The sequence below is a fragment of the Protopterus annectens genome, chromosome 3.part0, assembly GCF_019279795.1.
Source record: "Protopterus annectens isolate FY-2018-M chromosome 3.part0, PAN1.0, whole genome shotgun sequence".
In the NCBI taxonomy this organism is placed as follows: Eukaryota; Metazoa; Chordata; order Ceratodontiformes; family Protopteridae; genus Protopterus; species Protopterus annectens.
The window spans coordinates 1,189,002,288-1,189,014,685 of record NC_056731.1 but is presented as its reverse complement, the minus strand read 5'-3'; the positions used below and the strand labels follow the sequence as shown (position 1 = coordinate 1,189,014,685).

The following is a 12,398-nucleotide window of genomic DNA, read 5'->3' as shown; positions in this document are numbered from 1 at the left end:
TTTGACAGTTGATAATAAAATGAATAGCTTAAATAACAATGTCATGAACACACACCTCTATGGCATACTTTGAGTAAAGGCTCTTGGAGTATAACTGTTTGCAGCTTTAACCATAAATGAGCAGTTACTGAACAATTTATAATTCATTTAGTAATGTAAGGGATGATATTACAAATCCTGAGATGATTAATAATGGCAACATGTAGAATGCTATCAAAACCTTTAGATAAATCTTAATAAATGGCATTATCAAGTAAGCTGTGTTTATTTGTAGGAATTTCACAGTGTAACATGAGGGAATTTGGCCAAACAATAACACCATGTTTTTTAAGTCTAGAAACTCCAGTAAGTTAGCCAGAAGTAGTTTCAAGGTTATCTTTTCAAATACCATACGCAAAATATATGCAAATACCACCTTGGATAATATAACAATAACCCATGGCTGGGTGTGGGTAAGGATGGATTTACCCATGGTTGGTGTGGTTTGGTCACAAGGGTGAAGCCCGAATGACCAAACAAAGCCAACTGTGAGTAAATCCAGCATTATTCACACCCAGCCATGGGTTATCGCTATTATTCATTGACATTTAAGAAAAAAGTTACTTGCTACTTTGTAATGCCATGGTGTTCTGCTTTTTTCCCATTATCATGGATCTTTCTTGATGTACTGTGCATGCATATAGGACTTATGTTCTCATGCTTATGCAGTACATTATTGCTTTGGAAATGAAGCAATGGATAAAGGAAGATCTCCACTGCTTTTTTTTTTTAATAAAAAAAAAATTAAATCTGGACAGTTCAGATGTATGACAGAGACAGGGCAGAGAAAATACAAGGGTAATCAGGAATGTTTCTTTATTCTTGCATAACGTACCGGATTACCTTGTATTTTCTCAGTCCCATCTCTCTTGTACCTATGAACTGTTTGGATTTCAAATTTTTTATTAAATCAATAAAACTGGAAAGCTCCAAAGCATTAATAGAAGAAAGTCTATGTGACCATAGTCTTTTATATTAGTATATGTTCGATTCGGGCATGCTGGTGCTGGTTGGGCTGACCAATCAGCATTCACGTTTTTGAATATTAATGGCTGGTCATTGTATAATTTATATTATCTCCTTTAATGTTTGGAATTACAACAGTTGTTTCCTAAGGTCCTGGAACAGAGCTTGAGCCAGACTGTAGTATTTTTAGAACAACATGGTTAAGCTGGCAAATAGAATTTTGCTTTACTGTTAAGAAAAATACCGATTATTCTATCAGGTCTTGATGGACTCTTACATTTCATTCCCTCAAAGGCTTCCTAAATTGTGACTCTGAAGTGACAGGCCAGATGGCTTAAGACTAATCCATAAAAAAAATCTGAGGATATTCTAAAGATGAGGAAATGCTCTAAATACATTACTAAAAAATTCAGTAACATCCAAGTTATTTCTTATTGACTGATTTTTATAAACCACTTGATTAGATGCTAACATATGTATAAGCCTTTTTTATTGATAATAGATTTGGCAACTAAGGTCTTTTCATAATTTAATTTCCTTGCTCATTCGACCCAGGTCAAAACTTTTGTTGCTTTTTTCAACCTTATTTTTATTCCTGGAGTTTACTATAATTTATAAAGCTTTCTCTGGTCTTAGTTGTTGACATCCTTTTTGGAATTAAATTATTCCACCTAGGGGGTTGATTTGGTAGCTGTTTGATATTCTGAACCTCATTAGTGTGAGTCCTAGAATAACATGACTGAATGGTGGAAATTTTGTTCTTAGATATATTAAGCCTAAGACTGCCGTGAATGTGACTGAATAACTTCTTTTACCAATGAAACTCCACTGTCAAAACAAACTAACAAAATTGTGGTGAAAAAATAATAGGCACTGATTCCCCAGTACCCTACTTTCATTTCTTCCTATAAACACTTCCTGATAGGGAGTATTGCATGACATGTGGACTTATATAATGCTTATTATACTTTCTACCTAGCTTATTTGTCCTTTCTGTCTGGATGTCAACCATATCAGAGACAATATAAACTTATGCAATATTGATAAAACTTAAAAAACACAGAACACTGTTTCTAGTGAAAAAATTCAACCAAATCTTTCAAACACCAAAAAGTACCTCCACAAAAGCAGGAAACTAAGACCACAATCAAGCACTGTATAATTTATTAAAACAAAAACTTTTTGGAATAAAAAGTTATAAAAAGTAAGCACTTTTATCTCTACATAAAATCACCACCAGGACTGAGACTTTATCAGACTGTAATCCAACACAGTACTAATACTCTGCAAATAAATCTCTTGTTGGTCACATGACCTAGAACATGTGACATATCTTTGGATTTAAACCTCCTGTTGGTCACATGACCTATAAGATGATGTGACATATCTTCTGTTTACTTTAAAACACACTTAAAATCAACAATTGTGTTCAACTCCCTTTTCCTTGCATGCATTCAGTAATAATTTTCAGTTATATTCACACTGTGTGAACACCCCCCAGCTCTAAATATTACAAACAAAATGTATCAAAGTATTCAATAACTAATCAAATAATACCTCAGTAAAAAAAATATATATATTAGTTATTCTAAGACTACTACTGCTGGTCATGACAAAATAAGTAACAAAACCCTTCCCATGAGTTATAAGCATCTAGAAGTATTATAGCAATCACATGCCATCTTGGGATGGGTGTAACAGAAAGGCTATACACTTACAAAGCTGGTAATGCCTTGAAGTAAGTGGCATTTAAAATGCACAGTATTAATTTTTTAATATCTTTCACACATTGACAGTTATCAGACTGAGTGAACTCTTCGTTTCTGCCAAAAGAAGGCTTTGAACAATTACTGCAGGCAATTCTCACCAAGAGTATAAAACAGATTACAAGTAACAAATATCAGATATAATTCTAAAGGGACTGCTGTTGCTGAAGGAAAAATGAGCACAAGCAATCCCCTCTGGACACAAGCCTATCCAGTTATATTGTAGAAGAGGTTCACTGAGTTAGTACTGAAAGAGATTATTTACTTGATAAGGCACGCAACTCCTTTAGAATATCATAGCATTGTGGACTTAATGTTATCTTACCAATACTTTTTCAGAATGGACAAAGTCAATAGTATTAGCTGAGGATTTGTAGTTAAATCGTGTCAAGCACTATAAGATGAACAGCACAATCTTCTGTAGTTCTACCAATATTACCATTAAATAAACTACAGTATGCACTAACACTCTGATAATAACAGCAGGTTCAACGTAGTTGAGTATCTCAAAAAAGGTATTCAAAATGTGTAGCAATCACTCTTAAAATAGTGTCAGTATATCAGTCACAATGTAGGGCTGAGAAATGTTGCATCCAAAGTACATTGATTTTACTATCCAGTATGCTTAGTACCAGCAACAAGCTTTAAGAAAAGTAATTTTGGTCAACCCCCTAGAAATAAGAAAATAAGATCAGCATTTTTTTTATTCTATGTAAGTTTACATTTTTAAGTATTAAAACTAAACAAATTCCAGATTTCTAATCAAATAAATGCCTTATCTAATAATTGGTTTGTAAACAAGGAGTACACGGCTTCCATTAAATTATACAGTGTTTTTGTCTCTTTAGTCAAGATTTCATCAGAACAAAGAACTAGTAGCCATTAATACATGCAAACAATTGTGGTAGTAACATGTGACTAGATCTGACCAATCACAACCTAAATAACAGTTAAACAATTATTCAGGGAAATAGTCAAAGGAGCTATTCAAATGTAAAGCCACGTTGCTTTCTTTTTAATGCACATTTTTAAAACTGTGCTGCCTTTCTCTTTAGAACACATTTAAAATGTACACAGTCATTTGAACAAGGACAGAAGAAAAAATGATAAATGCAATGTGGATACAAAGAAGAAATAGTGATGGAAGGAACATTTACTCAAGCAGCTTGAGCAGACCAAGCTCACTGGTCAGTTTTCACACAGAATGTTCTAAACATTGCCCTCTTGAGTCTGTGTTCCTCTGAAAAACATAGCTGATGAGGAGGTTATACAAACAGGGCATATTTTCCTCAGCTTTACAAAATGTGGGAGGTATGTACTGTCACACCTTCACTGGTGGGAGTTACCCATTTATAAAAAGCTGAAACTGGTGTGCTAATTTTTTTTCTTTTATGATGAAGACATGTATAGTGATCTATATATCACTGTATGTGAATAGCCTAGTGACAACTCCAAGACCATAGTGTTTGGCTGTAACACACATTCTTGGAATGGCATGTTTTTAAACTTAATATTGAGTGGCGAGAACCAATGGGCTATTTACATCAGCATTGTGGTGATGCCTCAGTTTATTCAATGCTCTGATTGTAGGGACAGAACTCAGAAACACTCAGGTGACCTGAACAGCATGTGTTCACAGCACAGCTTCATGCTCCATATGAAGTACCAGGGGGTGTATACCTTCACAACATTCCAGCCTGCTTTTCAGTTAAAGAAGGACCATGTTCTACTGATGAACACCAGATTTTCACTGATAACATGTACTATATCTGACAATACGACAGGAGATACAGAACTCGGCCAGATCCTTTACTGAAGAAGGAGCTGCCAACAGCAAGAGGTTGAAGATTTGCCATTACCTAAAAAAGACACGCGAGGGGGATAATTGGTTTTGCCTGAAACATTTGGTGTAATTGCACGTGACTTTTGGACTGATGTATTGGAGCATTCAGCATGCCCTGACGATGGGTATGGTAATGTTCACTCACCACCTCTTAATGAAGCCACTGGGGGCAGCATAGCACTAACTGATAAGTCTCCAGGTCTTGCCAGAGCTAGACAGTTTGTAGCTGACATTTTCAGGAGGGCTAGAGTGGTTAGTTCTGATGCACTTAAGGTCTGTGTTGCTGTTACAGGACAGAGCACAGATTTACAGCATGGACTGTAACCCAGCATCAGCTTCCTCATGTATACAAGGGAGCATATTGGGCAAAAGCTGTTCCTGCATGTATTAAGTGTCATGTTGCTGACTGTCCAGAGCTGTCTGTTTCCATGCACACAAAATTGTCACATGGAAAAAGTGACACACCAGCTGCAAACAGTCCTATTGGCATCATAGCATATCCTTATACCTTATCAATGCATGGTACAGAGTCCAGCAGCTGGATGGGAAAATACCACCAGACTGATGCAGGCTACATGAATTACACCAAACTGCTTTATGCACTTGATCCAGTTGGATACATGGAGCAAGAGAGTGAGTATGAAGATGACAAAATCCTACTGCCATTTGTTGTAACTGACTTAAAAGGAAGGTGTTAGTAGGTCTTGAAAGATGAAGCATCAGTTCATGGATCATACTTAACTATGGAACAACTATCACTGGACTTTGATTATAATATTGTAGTCCTAGATGTATGTTCTGAAACCAACCAGTTGGTGATTAACATTGGGTTCCTGCTTTTGGAATTTCCTTTGCCAGGCGAAGAGGGGCAACTCAGGCCAAAAACCAACCACTCCAGTCTGAAGGTTGCATGGGATCTTAGAACTGACCTAATAGTTACTGCTACTTTTGGAGATCTGATGAAGGCAAAGGGACAAACCAGTGGCAGTGTGTGGAGCTCATATCACAAGAGATATGTAGATATGGTGATGAAGTGGTGGTGCCGGAAAACAGTTATTGTTATGTCAACAGGATGACAGATTAAGTGCTTCACAAAGGTTGCTCCCTCAAAGTGTTAGCTGACGCTGGAATTGTTCTGTAAATGCCCAGAATGGAAGAGCAGTTCTGATGGAACTTGTGTATGTTCACAATAATGTGGAACTGAGGATATCTGCAAGCAAGACAATACATGAACTTGAAACATTATTTTATTTAATTTACTGTCACTACACTGATTATGACTGTGGTGCTTTCAGTGAAAGTGATGCTTGTTAGGAGAAATACCTAGACACACTGAACTAGACATTTGAGTTTGGGTATCAATGGGCTGCACCCCAATAGGGACAGCACTGCAGCACATAGTCTAACTTGCTGTAGCATTCAGTCTGAGCTGCCAATGCAGGTGTCTGATCTCTAGAAGAGTCCCCATATTATCACCCTGTACATCCTGGGTAACACTTTCGAGTACAAAAAAAAATCCTAAACTGAGAACAAATCAGACAATGTTTGTATAAAGAGTTTGTGCCCTGTGAAGTTCTAATACCATAAAGCTGTTTGTAATTTCTCTGTGACAGTCTGTGAAACATCTTATCTACATGGAACACCACACAGCTGTAGCCAATATATGATGTTAAAATCAAAGTGTGCTCCATTTCCTATTGTTTTTTGTAAGTGAGCAAAGATCACATAAATGCTGACATAAATATAATGACAGTGCCTACAAAATCCACAGGTTAAGTTCAGTTGAGCTTTTGCATATAAAATATATCACCCTTTTTAAAAAGTTTCATTTCAAAATAGGTCTCTGAATTTGTAAACTTTTTAGATGCAAACTGGGAACATTATTCATTTTTGGTATTACTCTGGGTTACCCTTCAACAATTTCTAGATGCTTTCTATAACTTGTTTAAAATTAAAGTTGAGAAGATTACCAAGTATAACCACAATGAAAAACGAAAATGGCAACCACAATAACCACAACCAGTAATTCACGATAAGAGACAAAGATCAGCAGGACCGAATGACAAAGTTAAAATCCAGCTAGATTTTAACTTTGTCATTCGGTCCTGCTGATCTTTGTGTCTTATCACGAATTACTGGTTAAAATTAAAGTTATCAAAGTTGCACCACAAGGAGAAACTATTATTAAAATTACTCTGTTGAGCATGCATTGTTGTAAGTTCTCTATCATTCATCAACAAAATAGATGTATACACAATGTCCCTTTTTGACACAACATGAGAAATAATTACCCAATCATGTTACTTTTGTAACCTCTGTCCAAAAGCATTTGTTTTAAAATATCCAATTCCTCAAGGAACAACTTATTAGAAATTAGTATAGATAACCTGATGGCTTCACCCTTAACTACATGATTTTTGACGAATTGGGGTAACCACTTTGGGCATTCAAGCAGGTGTTACTGAAAATGGGTTTGCAATATACCGTAAAACAGACCTTGTTGATATCTGTGTCCAAAGAAATCATTACACCCTGGAAAATCTGTACTACCTGTTGACCATTAAGTTGTAAAAAACAGTAGGTTAAATGCTCAAAAAGATTGTCTACCTTAATTTCACTTCCTTGCCATATAAAGAATATGTCATGTTTAAAATGCATAGAAAGTTAAATTTTGGAGATATATAATGCATTACAAATACGCCCTATCACCAAAAATGATCATTTTAATAAAAGGGAATTTTTTAGCATCTGATGTGAGAGGTAAGTGATGGAAAGAGTTGCTAGAGACTTGGGCAATGTTTGTAACCCTACTTTCCTTTGAGAAAATAAAGGTTTGTGTTGTGTGATTGAGAAATAATTCTTCTTTAACCCATTCGTTATCTTTCTTGTGCTTATTTTCAATCACAGGTTGCGTATTAGGTGGAGATTTCTTGAAAAAAAAAAGGCCTGGATTGGGTCAGAAATACCACCATCATTGCATTTTGTCTTTTCACTTTTTTCAAAATCAGACACACATTTTTGAATTATTGTTTATTTATTTATTGACATTTGATTACCAGGAAAATCCAGCTGGGTAGAATTCCATTTTCAGGGGAGGCCTGGGGAGAAAATCTCCAAATTATTACAAAACATTTAAAGAACAACAATTTTACAATAATCAAAAATATAATAAAAACATCTACAGTTTAAATAATTATAACAAATTAGACATCAGATAAAAACATTTTTTAACAATTGATACATGTTATATGACAATCATTTAATATTTAGAGAACTTTAAAACAGTTTGTAGAGAAATTAAAGGTAATTTAATCTAACACAAACAGGAATTGCAATATGAAGTGAGGGAAAAATAGGCTTATGGTATATTTAGAGGGAAAGTCAGGGAAGAGAATTTGATAGAAGTAAGGAAGTAAGTGAAGAAGGAAGAGCAAGGAGGTATAAGGAATGAAAAGGTACCTGTTCACATTTAGAGATATAGTTTATCCTGGTTTTGAGCAAGAACAGAGCCAGATTTTAACTCAGAAGTCTTTCAGAGTGGTTCTATAAATAGGAAGGAAGGTATTGACCTGATGGATACTGATAAGGAATTCCAGGCCTTAGCAACCTTGTGTGAGTACAAACAGTGCCCAGCAGATTTGCTAGGTTTATAGACAGACAGGAGTTTTTGGTCACTGGATTGCAATGACAGACTGGGATCATATTTGTGTGGAATGTTTTTTTATAGTGCTCGACAAGCAGATGGATGCTGGTTAATTTTATAGGTGTGGAGGCAGTTCTAACCAGTTTAGGCTTTTTAGTGCTATGCAGTAGTGGGTTCTCAAAGTGGTATTTGCTACAAATTTAGCAGCTTTGTTATAGCATTGTTTAAGTTTTAATTTTTGTGAAGCCTAGAGGTTAGTAAGGATGACAGTATCATAAAGAAGAGTGGCAAGGATATAAGTAGTGGCCAGTGTAGTTTTAGTTGCATTGGTGAAAAAGTTTTTGGTTCTGTAAAACATCCTTAGTTTTTGATGACTTTTTCTTATGCAATTTTGTATATGCAAGTTGAATGTAAGTATCATTCACTATCACCCCTAACAATTTGCTATGAGAAGCGACTTCAATGGTTGTATTACCAAGAGAGGTGATGTGACTTCAATGGTTGCATTACCAAGAGAGGTGACTTTAAATTTTGTTTATTCATGATAGTGGGATTTGGAGATAAAAGAAGTAGTTTGATTTTTTTTGGGTTGAACATGAGTTGTGAGTTGCAAAGGCATGTTTTAGTGGCTGTTAAAGCTTCCTGAATAATTTTTGGAGTTTATCATGTTGTCAGATGTGCAAATGAGAATGCAATCCTCTGCATATTGTATTACGGTGGCCTGTTGTGTGGATGTATAGAGGGTGTTAGTGAAAATGTTAAAGAGGGTGGACCAAGGATAGAGCCTTGTGGTACATGGGTGGTGAATGGGAGGTAAGGAGTGAACGTGGAGTGCCATTTTACTGACTGATACCTATTGGATAGGTAGCTTCTGAACCACAGAAGGGTGGGCTGAGAGAGACCTAGTAAGGACATTTGAAGTAGAAGTTTGCTGTCACAAACTGTGTTGAAGGCCTTAGACAAGTCTAGAAATAAAGAATAGATTAGTTTGCCATTATCTCTAGGTTTATTGGCAGTGTCTGTATAGGTTAAAAGGACAGTGCTAGTACTATGGGAAGGACAGAAGCCATGTTGTGTAGGGGATAGGAGTTTTTCCTGCAAAAGATAATCTTGCAATTGTTTTTGAATACATTTTTCAAGTATCTTGGAGGGGTGAGATAAGATTGCTATAGGCCTAAAGTTATTAATGTTTGTTGAATTTTCTCCTTCATGCAGTGGGATAATGTGTAACTTTTTTCAGAGAGAGGGAATGTGGGATTCCTGGACTGACCAATTTATAAGGATTGAGATGGGGTAAGCAGTGCTATTGGCTGATATGTTTTGGGTACTCACTTGGAAGGTCATCAGCTGAAGAAGAGCATGGTTTAAGTTTGAGTAGTTTTATAAAGGATATGGGCACAGGTTTGAAGGTGAAAGTGGATGTGGCGATATGTGGCTGTTGGGCAGGGTTGTGATTAGATGCTGAGGAATCCTTGTATAGAGATGCTCTACTATCTATAAAATAAGAGTTGAACTGTATTGCAGTTTTGAGTGGTGAGTTATTTGAAGAGGAATTTGGGTTGAATTTTTGGTTGGGATGTAAGATTTCTTTAATGGATGTCCAAATGTTTTTGTTTTTTAAGGTTATGTTTAATATTATTACGAGTTGTTATAGTATATTTTTTGTATTAATTTGTTTGCTTTTTAGTATGACTGGGAAGCAGTCTGAAGTTTAAGATATTGAGGTGTTTTATATTTTTGCCATTCTTTCCATGTTTTTTTCTCTAACCTGCCTTAACATACTCTTTTTGGATAGTCAGATTGCATTGTTTGTGTTTAGTCTCTTCCTTCTAGGAGGCACAAGGTTATTTAGGATATTTAGAAAAGTTGTATTGAATTAATTAACAGCATCATATGGGGGTGGATTTTTAGGAAGTTTCAGTTAATAGATGATAGTGTAGTAATGAACATTTCTGGGTTAAACTTGGAAGGTTGAGTGTTGTTTTATTAACATGCTGTTTAAGTGGATGTGCGAGATGTCTGGTCGTATAGATTAAGAAATGAAACCACAGCATGTGTCTGGGCAGCCAAGATAATACTAAGAACATTCAAACAAAGGCTCACATAGTGTGATGTCATGTGCAAAAGTCAAAGTTGACAAAATAAAATGTATATTTCTGGTTTCAAAACGTGGTTAAAACAAGTATGAATATGAAATGCTTGCTAAAGATCTACAAATCCTTGACTGTACACACACAAAAAAAAAAAAAAGATTTTGTAACTACAGTTTTGCTGCCCTTAGTTTGATTCATAGGTTCATAGGTAGGTACTAAGCTATCGGCCCAAGGGCCTAAGTAAGCCTAGCCAACAAGTTCTCTGGCTTATGCCACCCAAGAAAGTTATTTTCCTGTGCCACTGTCGAGCAGTGACACAGAAGTGATCCCCGGGGTGTATTTCCTATTTCCCATCCACTCATCAAGATTTTTCTTGAAGAGTGCTAATAAAGAACTTTGCTTGACATAGATGGGTAGCCTGTTCCAGACTATGGGAAGTCTCTGGGACAGGAATCTATCCCTCCAGCATGTCCTCTTTATTGTGGTGACAAAGTTTAGGTCCCTAGAGCGTGTAGCTCAGAGGGATTGGGATTTCTTTAGGTGTAGTATGTCCAACAGCTCTGGGTTTGACATAGCTTTATATGTTAGGCAGAGATCACCTTGGAGTAGGCGATATGCTATGGAGTAAAGCTGGAGTTTTCTGAGACGGTCAGTGTAGGGCATTTGTTTGAGGCCAGTAATTGTATTTGTGAGGTACTTCTGTGGCCTTTCCAGCTGCTGCAGATGTCTTGTGAGGTACATTCCAAAAGGGGCATTGTACTCTATAATGGGTCTAATGAGTGTCGAGTAGAGGGGAACAATGACCTCTTTTTTCCTGGATGAGAACCCTTTTATGATGAGGTGTGCCATGTAGAAGGACTTCCTGACTACTGTGGCGATGTGACTATCAAAGGAGAGACTACTGTCCACCTGGGTCCCAAGGTCTCTTATCACACATTCGGTGTTAAGTAGATTGCTGCCTATGTGGTAGTTCATGGGTACAGAGTTTTTACCAAAGGGGATGACACTGCACTTTTTGGCATTGAGCTTGAGGCCATGGCTCTGACACCAGACATCTGTCTCAGCGAGGCCCTTCTGTAGGATGTCCACATCATTTGGGGATTTGATTATGGCTCCTAGTTTGCAGTCATCTGTGAACTTCATTAGCCAGAGGCCTTCTGTGTTACCCTGTACTTCAGAGAAGTAGATACCAAACAGGAGAGGTTCCAGGACTGAACCCTGTGGTACTCCACTTGTCACTGGTTTGAGGTCAGATTTGGAGTTTGCAACTTTTACAGTGTGGGTTCTGTCAGTGAGCCAGTTAGCAACCCATCTTGTGATGTAAGGATTTATACCTAGTTTAGTGAGTTTAGCTATAATTCCAGAATGGGGGAAGGCGTCGAAAGCCTTGGAGAGGTCAAGATAGGCTGTGTGAACCACCTTACCCTCATCTACGGCTTTGGTGACTGCCTCAAAGAAGTCGATCAGGTTCAGGAGGCATGATCTGCCTTTCACAAACCTGAACTGGGTGGGTTCCAGAGTTTGGAGGTTACCAATGTCTTTGTTTATGAGTTTCATGATGATACGTTCCATGGCCTTGCAGACCAGGCTCATCAGGCTAATAGGGCGATAGTTCCTGGGATCAGTGGTGGCTCCACCTTTGTGGAGTGGGATAACTGTTGCTGTGCACCATTCAGTGGGTGCAAAGCCTGATGCAAGGCTATTATTGAACATGGTGGTTAGGTGGGGAACCATTTCGTTCTGAGGTTCATGTAAAACGCAGCTTGGGATGTTGTCCGGTCCCATGGATGCTGTGTTTTTGGCTTTAGCGAGTGCAGCTTTTACCTGCATAGTTGTGATTACAGGGACTCTGCATTCTTTCTGTATAGATATGGGCCCTTTAGGGGTGAAGGGGGGTAAAGTTAGCACTGAACCTATCTGCCAGGATGTTGGCAATATCAGTTGGTTCTGTAATTTTCGTGCCGTTGGGCTGTAACTCAGAGCAGGTCTGGGTGTTGCCATTGAAATTCTTGACATAGCTATAGAATGCTTTGCGGTTGTCCTTAGAA

General features: G+C 37.3%; 1 pseudogene; it reads left to right on the top strand.

The window, feature by feature from the left end:
- Positions 1-5,755, top strand: part of LOC122797017 — a 144,974-nt pseudogene extending 139,219 nt beyond the window's left edge.
- The last annotated feature ends 6,643 nt before the right edge of the window (positions 5,756-12,398 follow it).